The sequence below is a fragment of the Myotis yumanensis genome, unplaced genomic scaffold (assembly GCF_028538775.1).
Source record: "Myotis yumanensis isolate MYYU_CA2020_CCGP unplaced genomic scaffold, mMyoYum1.0.hap1 SCAF_2, whole genome shotgun sequence".
In the NCBI taxonomy this organism is placed as follows: Eukaryota; Metazoa; Chordata; class Mammalia; order Chiroptera; family Vespertilionidae; genus Myotis; species Myotis yumanensis.
The window spans coordinates 33092271-33105042 of NW_027223753.1; the positions used below are offsets into that span (position 1 = coordinate 33092271).

The 12772-nt window shown below is 37.2% G+C and overlaps 1 protein-coding gene across 6 annotated transcripts in view; it reads left to right on the forward strand.

Annotated features, from left to right (window-relative positions):
* The first annotated feature begins 1171 nt into the window (after positions 1–1171).
* LOC139001789 (putative selection and upkeep of intraepithelial T-cells protein 1 homolog) overlaps positions 1172–12772 on the forward strand; it is a 69151-nt gene continuing 57550 nt past the window's right edge. For all 6 annotated transcript variants that reach the window (XM_070403322.1, XM_070403326.1, XM_070403324.1 and 3 more), the window contains exon 1: positions 1172–1410. The gene's annotated coding sequence lies outside the window, so the exon portion shown is untranslated. The remainder of the gene's footprint in view (positions 1411–12772) is intronic.

Here is a 12772-nt window from a genome sequence, read left to right on the forward strand (position 1 = left end):
ACATTTACAGGGATCTCATGAAACTTAACAAAAGGAAGATAAACAATCCATTAAAAAAAATGGGCAATGGACCTAGATAGACACTTCTCGAAAGAGGACATACAGAAGGCCAAAACATATGAAAACATGCTCAAAGTCACTAATTATATGAAAGATGCAAATCAAAACGACAATGCATTATCATCTCACACCTGTCAGAATGGCTATCATCAACAAATCAACAAACAAGTGTTGGAGAGGAGGTGAATAAAAAGGAACCCTTCTGTACTGATGGTGGGAATGCAGACTGGTGCAGCCACTGTGGAGAACAGTATGGAGTTTCCTCAAAAAACTAAAAATGGAACTCCCATTTGACCCAGTGATCCCACTACTAGGAATATATCCCAAGAAACCAGAAACGCCAATCAGAAAGGATATATGCACCCCTATGTTCATAGCAGCACAATTCACCATAGCTAAGATTTGGAAACAGCCTAAGTGCCCATCAGCAGATGAGTGGATTAGAAAACTGTGGTACATCTACACAATAGAATACTATGCTGCGGTAAAAAAAAAAAAAAAAAAAAAAAAAAAAAGGAACTCTTGCCTTTTGCAACAGCATGAATGGAACTGGAGAGCATTATGCTAAGTGAAATAAGCCAGTCAGAGAAAGATAAATACCACATGATCTCACTCATTTGTGGATTATAGAGAACAACATAGACTGATGAAAAGGGACAGATCCAAAGACTGAGAAATAGCGAACAGGCTATCAATCCTCAGAAGGAAAGTAGGGGAGGGCGGGGGTAAGGGGAAGAGATCAACCGAAGGACTTGTATACATGTATATAAGCCAAACCAATGGACATGGACAACAGGGGGATGGGAGCATGAGTGTGCGGCGGAGGGGGGGGGGGGCGAGGGGGGGAAGGTTGGGGGTTAATGGGAGGGATGAGGACACATTTGTAATACCTTAACTAATATAAATAAATAAATAAATAAATAAAACTTTCAAGGCAAAAAAAAAAAAATGAAATGCAAATGTTGTGAGTCAGACTCTATTGCGAATGGTTGGAAATGCAAATTGTGCTGAGACTGGTATTTCCAGAGAAGTTGGTGATGAGTTTCAGGGCCCCAGGGCAGATAAACCTGAATAATCAGTTCTCTGTTTTAGTAGCAGGCAGTCTGAAGTGTCTCAAGTGAGAGAATATAAAGCTCACACGGGAGAATAAGAAGTCCAGTCTCTGGTGGGATGGCAAAACATATGAATGCTTAGAAGATATTCAGGGGAGCCAATTAATAAAAGGACAACTCATTCTCGATTCCTTGACTGCTAGAAAACTGAAGAACAACCTTCAGGTTTTAATTAATTCAACTGAGTCTCATCCTTAATAGTCACAAAAGAGGCTGTCTCTGGATTCAGGATTTTGAGGTATTCTGGGGCATAGCTTTCTCTTTATCCATGGGTTCTGCTAAGGGCTCCTCATAAAAGGCTACCCACCTTTGTTAGTTATCTTTCCCTCAAAGAGATCTGGGCTCTCATTGTGTAACAATTCTGCTCTATGTTGTTAAATTTTTATTTAGGTGAATGACATTTGCTGTTTCAAAAGTATGAAATAAAAAAAATAAGAATAAAAAAAGAATAAAATAAATTAAAAAAAAGAATAATATAAGATTATAGTGATTTCTTCAAGGAAGAGATTTCTCCTTTCACTTTTCTCCAGTAGTTTCATTAAATACATTTTTTTTTTATCTTTTTGACAAATATAATCTCTAATACCTACTTGATAAATCCTGAATTCTCAGCCAGTGTTTGCATTCTGTTAGACCTCATGGGCTCTTTGGAGGTAGTTTATAGCTAAGTTTCTTTACTAAAATTTGGGTTTGAGGTGTCTGATAGAGTTTGTGATTGTATTTTTGCAAGACACTAGTTTTTTAGAATTAAAAAAAAATTATTTTCTGCCTAACCAAGGCATTCGCATTCCTGTGTGGCATCTCTTCCCAACACAAGGATTCTGATATGCCTCCTTTTGAATCACTAACATATTGAAGTATTTATTTTCAAAAATTGTATTTTATTTTAATACTCAGGTGTTTTAGAATAAGATAAAAATGAAACTCATTTAAATAAAAGAAATTACAGAGGATTGGATGTTGTGATTTCTGTCAATCTTAAATGCAATGTAATCAGTGCCTTTTCTATCCTCCCTCAAACTCAATGCTAGGAATCTCCTAGCTTTTAACCTGAAAAACTGGTTGTGATTTACACTAATTAATTTCATGTGTTCAGAAACAAGCTTTCCTTTTAGTTGTTAATTGTATGGCACTCTTGAATATTGTGATTTTTTAAAATTAAATGTATTGGGATGACATTGGTTAATAAAATCATATAGGTTTCAGGTGTACGATTCTGATACATCACCTGTATATTGCATTGCATGCCCACCACATCTCCTTCCATTGCCATACACTCAATCCCTTTTACCCATCAACATCCTCTATCCCTCTTTCCTTCTGGTAGCCACCATAATGTTGTCTGTGTCAATGAGTTTTTGCTTCTTTGTTAGTTAATTTGTTACCTTCAGTTTTATATCCTACATATGAGTAACATCATATGGTTCTTGACTTTTTGTCTGACTTACTTTGCTTATCATTATATTCTCAAGATCCATCCATGTGGTCGCAATGGCGGTATTTCATCATTACTTATGGCTGAGTAGTATTCCATTATATATCTTTATCCAATCATCTTTTGAAGGACACTTTGGTTATTTCCAAGTCTTGGCCACTGTGAATAATTCTGCAAAGAGCATCGGGGTGCACTTATCTTTGTGCATAAATGCTTTTAAAATTTTCAACTAGATGCCCACAAGTGGGATTGCAGGGTTATATAGTCACTCTATTCTTAATTTTTGAAGAATGTCATACTATTTTCCATAATGGCTGTACCAGTTTACATTCCACCAGCAGTAAATGAGAGTTTCTTTTCCCCCACAACCTCTCCAATGCTTGTTATCGCTTGTCTGGTTGATAATAACCATTGCAACAGATCTGAGTCAGTATCTCACTGTAGTTTTGATTTGCATTTCCCTAATACCAAGTGAAGTTAAGCATATTTCATATATATGTGGCCATTTGTAAGTCTTCTTGGAAGAAGTGTTTGTTCAGGTCCTTCGCCCATTTTCTAATTAGTTGCTTTTTTTTCTTGTTGTTAAGATGTATTAGTTCTTTATATATTTTGTATACTAACCCTTTGCCAGAGCTGTTGTTCGCAAATATCAAGTATTTTCTCCCATTTGGATGATTGCCTTTGTTGTTGTTGATGATGATTTTTTTTCTGTGTAGAAGTTTTTTAGCTTGATGTAGTCCTATTTGTTTATTTATTTTTTTAATATATTTTTATTGATTTCAGAGAGGAAGGGAAATGGAGAGAGAGATAGAAACATCAATGATGAGAGAGAATCATTGATCAGCTGCCTTCTCCTGCATGCCCCCTACTGGGGATCAAGCCCACAACTGCAACCTGGACATGTGTGTGACTAGGAATTGAACTGTGATCTCCTGGTTCATAGGTCAATACTCAACCACTGAGTCACACTGGCTGGGCTAATCCCATTTATTTTTTCTTTTACTTCCCTTACCTTTGGGGTCAAATTCTAAAATCCTCTCTAAGACCAAGATATATACGTTTAATAGCCATGTTCTCTTTTATGTAATTTACTAGAGGCCCGATGCACAAAATTTGTGCATGCGGAAAGGGGGTACCCTCAGCCTGGCCTGCACCCTCTCGCAGTCTGGGACCCCTTGGGGAATGTCTGCCTGCCAGCTTAGGCCCGATTCCTGGCCTAAGCTGGCAGGCGGATATCCCTCCCGCAGTCCAGGGCTCTCGCAGTCCAGGATGCCTCACTCTTTACTGCCTGCCTGCAGCAGAGGCAGGAGAGGCTCCCACCACTGCCACCATGCTGGCCAGCCGTGAGCTGGGTTTCTGGCTGAGTGGTATTCCCGCTGTGGGAGCACACTGACCGTCAAGGGGCAGCTCCTGTGTTGAGCGTCTGCCCCCTGGTGGTCAGTGCACATCATAGAGACTGTCATAGCAGTCATTCTGCCATTCAGTCGATTTGCATATTAGGGTTTTATCATATAGGATTAGAGGTCCGATGCACGAAATTCGTGCAAAGGCCTTGGCCCTGGCCCCCACCTGCTGCCACCATGGCCAGGGCCCTTTGCCACCTCTGCCACGGCCCCCCACCCACTGTGGCTTTGTCTGTAAGGAAGGATGGTCGGAAGGATGTCCAGTCTAATTAGCATATTACCCTTTTATCATTATAGATTGTTTCAGATCTTATATAGGGTGGGAAAAAATAGGTTAATGATAATAATATCATATAATACAATAATAAATAGTAAATAATAAATATATAAACTGGTTTTTGCGTGCTTACAACTACAAATCTATTTTTTTCACACCTTATTAATTTTTGTGTATGTGTATAAACAGCAGTCTAGTTTTATTCTTTTCCAGTTTTCCCAGCACTATTTCTTGAAGAGGATATTTTTCTCCATTGTATGTTTTTCAATCCTTTGTGAAAAATTATTTGCCTATATACATGTGGCATCATTTCTGGGCTCTCAATTCCACTCCACTAGTTTTTATGTTTATTTTTCTGCCAATACCACGCTCTTTTGTTTTCTCTTTATAGTACAATTTGAGTTCAAGGAGTGTGATAGCTCCAGCTTCATTCTTTTTTCTCAGATTGCTTTGGCTATTTGGGGTCTTTTACGGTTTAATGCAAATCTGATAAATTTTTTGTTCTTTATCTTTAAAAAAATGTCAGTGGCACAAGGATGGTTCAATATATTCAAATCAACCAATGTGATATACCACATTAACAAAATAAAGGATAAAAATCATATGATCATAGCATTAGATGCAGAAAAAGCATTTGAAAAGATATAAGATCTGTTTATATTTTAAACACTCAATAAAATGAGTATAGAAGAAAAGTACCTCAGCGTAATAAAGACCATATATGACAAACCCTCAGCTAATATCATACTAAATCATGAAAAACTGGGAGCTTTTCCTCTGAGGTCAGGAATAAGATGAGGATGTCCACTCTTAGCACTTCAACTTCAACATAGTGCTGGAAGTACTAGTCAGAGTAATCAGGTAAGAAAAAGAAATAAGTCATTCAAATTGGGAATAAAGAAGTAAAATGGTCACTTTTGGCAGATGACCTGATTCTTTAAGCAGAAAACTCTAAAGTCTCACCACCAAAAATATTAGAAACAATAAGCAAATACAGTAAAGCTACAGGATTCAAAATAAATATACACAAATCAATGCCATTCCTATATACTAACAATAAAATTAAAAAAAAATGAAACAAAAAATTCCTTTTGCAATTGCAACAGAAAGAATAAAATACCTAAGATTGAAGTCTGAGTGTTGGTAGAATTCACTAGTGAAATCATCTGGTCCTCAACTTTTCCTTTTTTGGAATTTTTTGATATGTGTTTCAATTTCCTCAGTGTTGATCGGTCTATTGATATTTTCCAGTTCTTCTTTCTTAAAAAAATTATTCTTTGAAAGTATTACATATGTCTCCTTTTTACCTCCATTGACTCCCTCCAGCCCACCTCTGCCCCCAGCCTCAGGCCCTTACCATCCCATTGTCTGTGGCCATGGGCCATGCATATATACATACAAGGTTCTTGGTTGATTACTTCCCATTTACCCACCCATCCCCACCTTCCCTCTAAGATTCCGCACTCTGTTCCATGCTTCTACCTCTCTGGATCTATTTTATTCATCAGTTTATTTTGTTACTTATATTACACGTAGGAGTGAGATCATGTGATACTTGTCTTTCTCTGACTGGCTTATTTCATTTAGCATGATACTCTCCAGGTCCTTTCATGCTGTCTCAACTGGTAAGAGATTCTTCTTTTTTTAATGCTGCACAATATTCTATGGTATAAATGTACCACAGCTTTTTTTATCCACCCATATACTGATGGGCACTTGGGCTGTTTCCAGGTTTTAGCTATTGTAAATTGTGCTACTAAGAATAGAGATTGTGGTAAATGTTTTCCTCCACATCCCGTGTGGTTCAGGGTTCAAGATCTGGAAGAGGAGCCGCACACAAATGAAAGAGAAGAGACAAGAGATAATTTGGAAATATTGGGGGGCCAGGCGGGTAAGTCCAACTCAAGAGGAAGGACTTCCCCTGGTGCTCAGGCTGCACCAACCTTTTATTTGGTTCAGGATCCACCCATAGTATAGCTCTTAGGCAGGGAGGTTCCAGTGACACACAGACTATTCTTATCAATAAGGATTTACATGACTAAAGGTGGGGAGGTTGCTTCAGCTACCATTATCTGGATTAACAGAGGTGGTACACAGCTCTGACCTTTGCTAGGGCTTCAAAGGTCACCAGCCTTCTGGGTTCTCTGTCTACACTTCTCTGCCAGTGAAGACAATAGGCGGTTTCCCACATCAATGTGCACACATTCTTTCTGATTGGCGTTTCGATTTTCTTAGGATATATGCCTAGAAGTGGGATCACTGGGTCAAATGCCAGTTCCCTATTTAATTTTTTGAGGAAACTCCATACTGTTTTCAATAATGGCTGCACCAATCTGCATTCCCACCAGCAGTGTACTAGGGTTCCCTTTTCTCCATATCCTCACAGCACTTGTCATTTGTTGATTTGTTGATAGTAGCCATGCTGACAGGTATGAGGTGATTCCTCATTGTTATTTTAATCTGCATCTCTCTGATGGTCAGTGATATTGAGCATTTTTTTCATATGTCTCTTGGCCATCTGTATGTCCTCTTTGGAGAATTGTCTACTTAGGTCCTTTGTCCATTTTTTAATTGGATTGTTTGTTTTCTTTTTGTTAAGTTATATGAGTTCCTTATATATTTTGGATATTAACCCTTTATCAGATGTAACAGTGCCAAATATGTTCTCCCATACAGTGGGCTCCCTTTTCATTGTGTTGATGGTTTCTTTTGCTGTGCAGAAGCTTTTTATTTTGATGTAGTCTCATTTCTTTATATTCTCCTTAGTTTCCTTTGCCCTGGGAGATGTATCCGTAAACATATTGCTACGAGAGATGTCTGAGATTTTTCTGCCTATGGTTTCTCCTAGGATTTTTATGGTTTCATGACTTACATTTAATCCATTTTGAGTTTATTCTTGTGTATGGTGTAAGTTGGTGATCTAGTGTCTTTCTTTCTTTCTTTCTTTCTTTCTTTCTTTCTTTCTTTCTTTCTTTCTTTCTGTATCTGTCCAATAAACACTGTTTATTGAAGAGACTGTCTTGACCTCCATTGTATGCTCTTGCCTCCTTTGTCAAATATTAATTGAGCATATGGCTTGGGTCGATTTCTGGGGTCTCTGTTCTGTTCCATCGATCTATATGTCTGTTCTTGTGCCAATATAAGGCTGTTTTGATTACAGTGGCTTTGTAGTATAACTTGAAATCTGGTATTGTGATTCTTTCAACTTTGTTTTTCTTTCTCAAGATTGCTGCAGCTATTCAGGATCTTTTAAAATTACATATAAATTTTTGGAATATTTGTTCTAAATATGTGAAGTATGCTGTTGGTATTTTAATAGGGATTGCATTGAATGTGTAGATTGCCTTAGGTAGTATGGACATTTTAATGATGTTGATTCTACCAATCCATGAACACAGCATATTCTTCCACTTGTTTATATCTTCTTCTATCTCTTTTTCCAGCGTCCAGTAGTTTTCAACGTCTGAGAACACGTCTTTTGCCTCCTTGTTTAAGTTTATTCCTAAGTATCTTATTTTTTTTGTTAAAATGATAAATGTGATTGTTTAATTTCTCTGCGTGACAATTCATTATTGGTGTATTTTAAAAAAGCCATCAATTTTGGGGTGTTTCTTTTGTATCCTGCTACATTGCCAAATTCATTAATTAAATCTAGCAGTTTTTTGGTGGAGTCTTTAGTTTTTTTTATGTACAATATCATGGCATCTGTGAATAATGACAGTTTTACTTTCTCCTTTCCAATTTGGATGCCTTTTATTTCTTCTTGTCTGATCACTGAGGCGATGTTGAATAATAGTGTGAAAGTGGACATCCCTGTCTTATTCCTGTTCTTAGGGGAAATGGCTTTAGTTTTTGTCCATTGAGTATGATGTTCTCTGTAGGTTTGTCATATGCCAAAGGCCATCCTTTATCATGTTGAGATATGATCCCTCTATTCCCACTTTGCAGAGAGTTTTTTATAAAATATGGGTGTTGTATTTTGTCAAATGTTTTTTCTGTGTCTATTGATATGATCATTGATGTGATTTTTGTATTTTAATTTGTTTATGTGATGTATCACATTTATTGATTTGTGAATATTGTACCAGCCTTGCATCTCTGGAATAAATCCCACTTGGTCATGGTGTATGATCTTTTTAATATATTGCTGGATGTGATTTGCTAATATTTTCTTGAGGATTTTAGCATCTATGTTCATCAGGGATAATGGCCTGTAATTTTCTTTCTTTGTAGTGTCTTTATCTGGTGTTGGAATTAGGCTAATGCTGGCCTCATAAAAAGAGTTCATAAGTGTTCCTTCTTCTTGAGTTTTTTGGAAAAGATTGAGGAGATATAGGTGTTAGTTCTTTTTTCAATGTTTAGTAAAACTCCCCTGTGAAGCCATCCGGACCTGTGAGTTTTGGGGATTTATTTGCTGAGAGTTTTTTGGTTACTGCTTCTATTTCATCAGTAGCTATCAGTCTATTTAGGTTTTCTGATTCTTCCTGATTCAGTTTTGGGAAATTGTATTTTTCTAGGAATTTTCCCATTTCATCCACATTGTCCAGCTTGTTGGCATATAACTGTTCATAGTATTTTCTTTAATCTTTTGTATTTCTGTAGTGTCAGTGGTTACTTCTCCACTTTCATTTCTGATATTATTTATTTGGGTCATCTCTCTTTGTATTTTGATGAATCTGGTTAACAGTTTATTAATTTTGTTTATCCTTTCAAAGAACCAGCTCTTGGTTTGATTGAATTTTTTTTTTTAGTGTCTAAGTTGTTATTTCTGCTCTAATCTTATTTCCTTCCTTCTACTTACACTTGGCTTTTATTATTGTTCTCTTTCTAGTTCTTTAAATTGTAGGACTACATAGTTTATTGTTGATTTTTCTTGATTTTTGAGGTATGCCTGTAGTACTATGAAATTTATTTTCAGGGACAGCTTTTGCTGTGTCCCAGAGATTTTGGGTTGTTTTGTGTTCATTTTCACTGGTTTCCAGGAAGTTTTTTTTTATTTCTTTCTTGATCTCATTGGTAACCCAGTCATTGTTTAATAACATGCCATTTATCCTCCATGTGTTTGAATACTTTTGGGTGTTTTTATTGTAGTTGATTTGTAATTTCATTCCATTGTGATCTGAGAAGATGCTTGATATGATTTCAATCTTCTTGAACTTGTAGAGACTTGTTTTGTGTCCTAACATCTGGTCTACCTTTGTGAGTGATCCAAGGGCACTTGAGAAGAATGTATATTCTGCTGCTTTGGGGTGAAATGTTTTATAAATGTCAATTAAGTCCATTTGATCCAGTGTGCCTTTTAGAGTCACTGTTTCCTTGTTAAGTTGTTTTCTGGAAGATCTATCCAGTGAAGTCAGTGGGGTGTTAAAGTCCCCTACTATGACTTTGTTGTTATTGATCTCTCCCTTAAAGTCCTCTATAAATATATATATTAAGGTGCTCCAATATTGGCTGCATATATGTTTACCATAGTTGTATCTCTTGTTGGATTGATCCATTTAGTATTGTGTAGTGACGTTTGTTGTCTCTTGTAATGGCCTTCATTTTGCAGTCTATTTTGTTGGATATGAGTATTGCTATTCCAGCTTTTATTTATTTTCCATTTGCATGGAAAAAAATTTCTATCCCCTTACTCTCATCCTGTGTGTCTTTTTAAAATATATATATATTTTATTGCTTTTTTTTTTACAGAGAGGAAGGGAGAGGGATAGAGTTAGAAACATCCATGAGAGAGAAACACTGACCAGCTACCTCCTGCACACCCCCCACTAGGGATGTGCCCACAACCAGGGCACATGCCCTTGACAGTAATCAAGCCCAAGACCCTTCAGTCCGCAGGCTGACGCTCTATCCACTGAGCCAAACCGGTCAGGGCTCTGGTGTGTCTTTTGTTTTGAGGTGGGTCTCTTGTAGATAGCATATAGTTGGATATGTTTTTGTATTCATTCAGCTATCTTATGCCTTTTGATTGGAGAATTTAATCTATTTACATTTATGGTTATTATTGATAGGTACTTATTTATTGTCATTTTAATTCTGTATGTCTAGCTTTCTTTCTCTGTTTCTTCTTCTCATTATAGCAGTCCCTTTAGCATTTCTTGTAATGCTGGCTTGGTGGTGATGTACTCCTTTAGCCTTTCTCTTGTCTGGGAAGCTCTTTATTTGACTATTTTAAATGATAGTCTTGCTGGATATAGTAATATTGATTTCAGATCCTTGCTTTCCATTACCTGGAGTACTTCATGCCATTCCCTTCTGACCTATAGAGTTTCTGATGAGAAATCAGTTGTCAGCCTTATAGGAGCTCCTTTGTAGGTAAAAAATTGTGTTTCAAATGTGATGGAAAAGATGTTTTAAACCAGTGGTTCTCAACCTTCCTAATGCCGTGACCCTTTAATACAGTGCCTCATGTTGTGGTGACCCCCAACCATAAAATTATTTTTGTTGCTACTTCATAACTGTAATTTTGCTACTGTTATGAATTGTAATGTAAATATCTGATATGCAGGATATATTTTCATTGTTACAAATTGAACATAATTAAAGCATAGTGATTAATCACAAAAACAATATGTAATTAAAAAAAAAATTGTGTTTCTCTTGCTGCCTTCTCTCTTGATCTTTAATTTTTGGCATTTTAATTATGATGTGTCTGAGCATGGACCTGTATGGGTTTTTCTTGCTTGGGGTTCTCTGTGCCTCCTGAACTTGTGTAACTTTTTTCTTTACCAGGTTAGGGAAGTTTTCTGCCATTATTTCTTCAAACATATTTCCTATCCCTTTATGCCCCTTCTGATACACCTGCTATTCTAATATTGTTACAATTCATGTTGTCCCACAGCTCCCTTAAGCTGTCCTCCTGTTTTTTAATTGTGTGTTTTTTTTCTTTTTGGTCCTCTGGTTGAGCTATTTTTTAACTCTGTCTTCTAAATCATTGATTTAATCCTCAGCTTCTCCTAATCTGCTGTGTATTCCTTCCAGTGTGTTCTTTATTTGTGTTATGTCATTCTTTATCTCAGACTATTCTTTTTTCATAGTTACTATATCTTTTCTCATGCTGTTGAGGATCTTTACCATCATTACTCTGAACTCTGTTTCAGACAAATTTTTTATCTCCACTTCATTTATTTCTTCTTCTGGAGAATTCTTTTGTTCTTTTATTTTGGATTGTTTCTTTGTCTCCTTATTTTGGCTGCCTGCTTGGTTTTGTGACTATGTATTACGTAGATCTCCTATGCCTCTCAATCTCTAGTGCAGGACAGTGTCAAATGCTGTTTCTGGCTAATTAGATCAGGCAAAGACTCAAAGCCTTCAGAGACTGTCTCTGCCTGCATATTGATAGGCTTCTGATTTGGATTCCCCTCAGGCAGACGTCCTCAGGTGTGGCTGGAGTTTTTTGTCATTGTTGTTTTCAACAGTTGTTTCTGCTTGGAGACTAATTGCTATTTTTAGTCTCTTAAGTGGCCTCAGGAACTTCTCACTGTGGGGCCAGTTGTTTTCCAATAGGGTGGGTCAGCTGGGGGTATAGCTAATGCCTGCATGAGAAAGATGCCCTCTTCAGCATGAGAAAATGACTCTGCACAGGAAACCAGGGTGTCTCCCTTCTGAGCTCTAGCCCCAGAGTCCTTGAACTTGGCTTCTGCTCACCAAGCTCCAGCCCACTCTGCCCTTGCTCTGCTGAAGCATAAGATAGGTGGCACCATAGGGAATTTTGTGTACTGGCCCTTTAAGATGGTGCCTGAATTTTCAGCTATCTCTCCCTGGCAGGTAGCAGCTCTGCTGCTTTTCACAGCCAGATGTTATGTGAGTATCCTCAGTTATGGTGCTCTCTACTGGTGGGGGCCTGGCTTGGGGATTTCACCTCAGATTTCTCAGTGGGAATCCCCCACAGCTGAGATATTTCTCCAGAACTTCAGTTGCTGTCTGTTGATGCCCAACCAGCCCTTTCATGCCTCCACCTCTCTAATCAGTCTCAATGTGGTCTCCACTTTGGGTCCTCAAGTATCAAGGTTCTCTCCAGTGAGTCTTTCATTGAATATTCAGGAAGTATTTCTGTATTTCAGTTGTAATTCCAGTTCATCCCTGGGAGCATGTCCATGCAGCATCCACTTACTCCACCACCATTTTTAATATCTACTATTTACCAGCTCTTCATGATTCAGTCTAGGAAGGTTATGTATTTCTAGGAATGTATCTATTCCTTTGAGGTTATTAAATTTTATAGCATATAGTCTTTCACAGTATTTTTATATGATCCTTTGTATTTCTGTGATTTATGTGAGAAACCTATGCATTGAAAAGTACAAGATATTATTAAAAGAGATTGAAGAAGACACAAAGAAATGGAAATATATTCCATGTTCATAGATAGGAAGAAAGAACATTAAAATGGCTATATTTTCCAAAGCAATCCCCATCAAAATTCTACTGAATATTTTACATCGATGATTATGTCTTTATTTAAAGATCAATTTGGAATGAATTG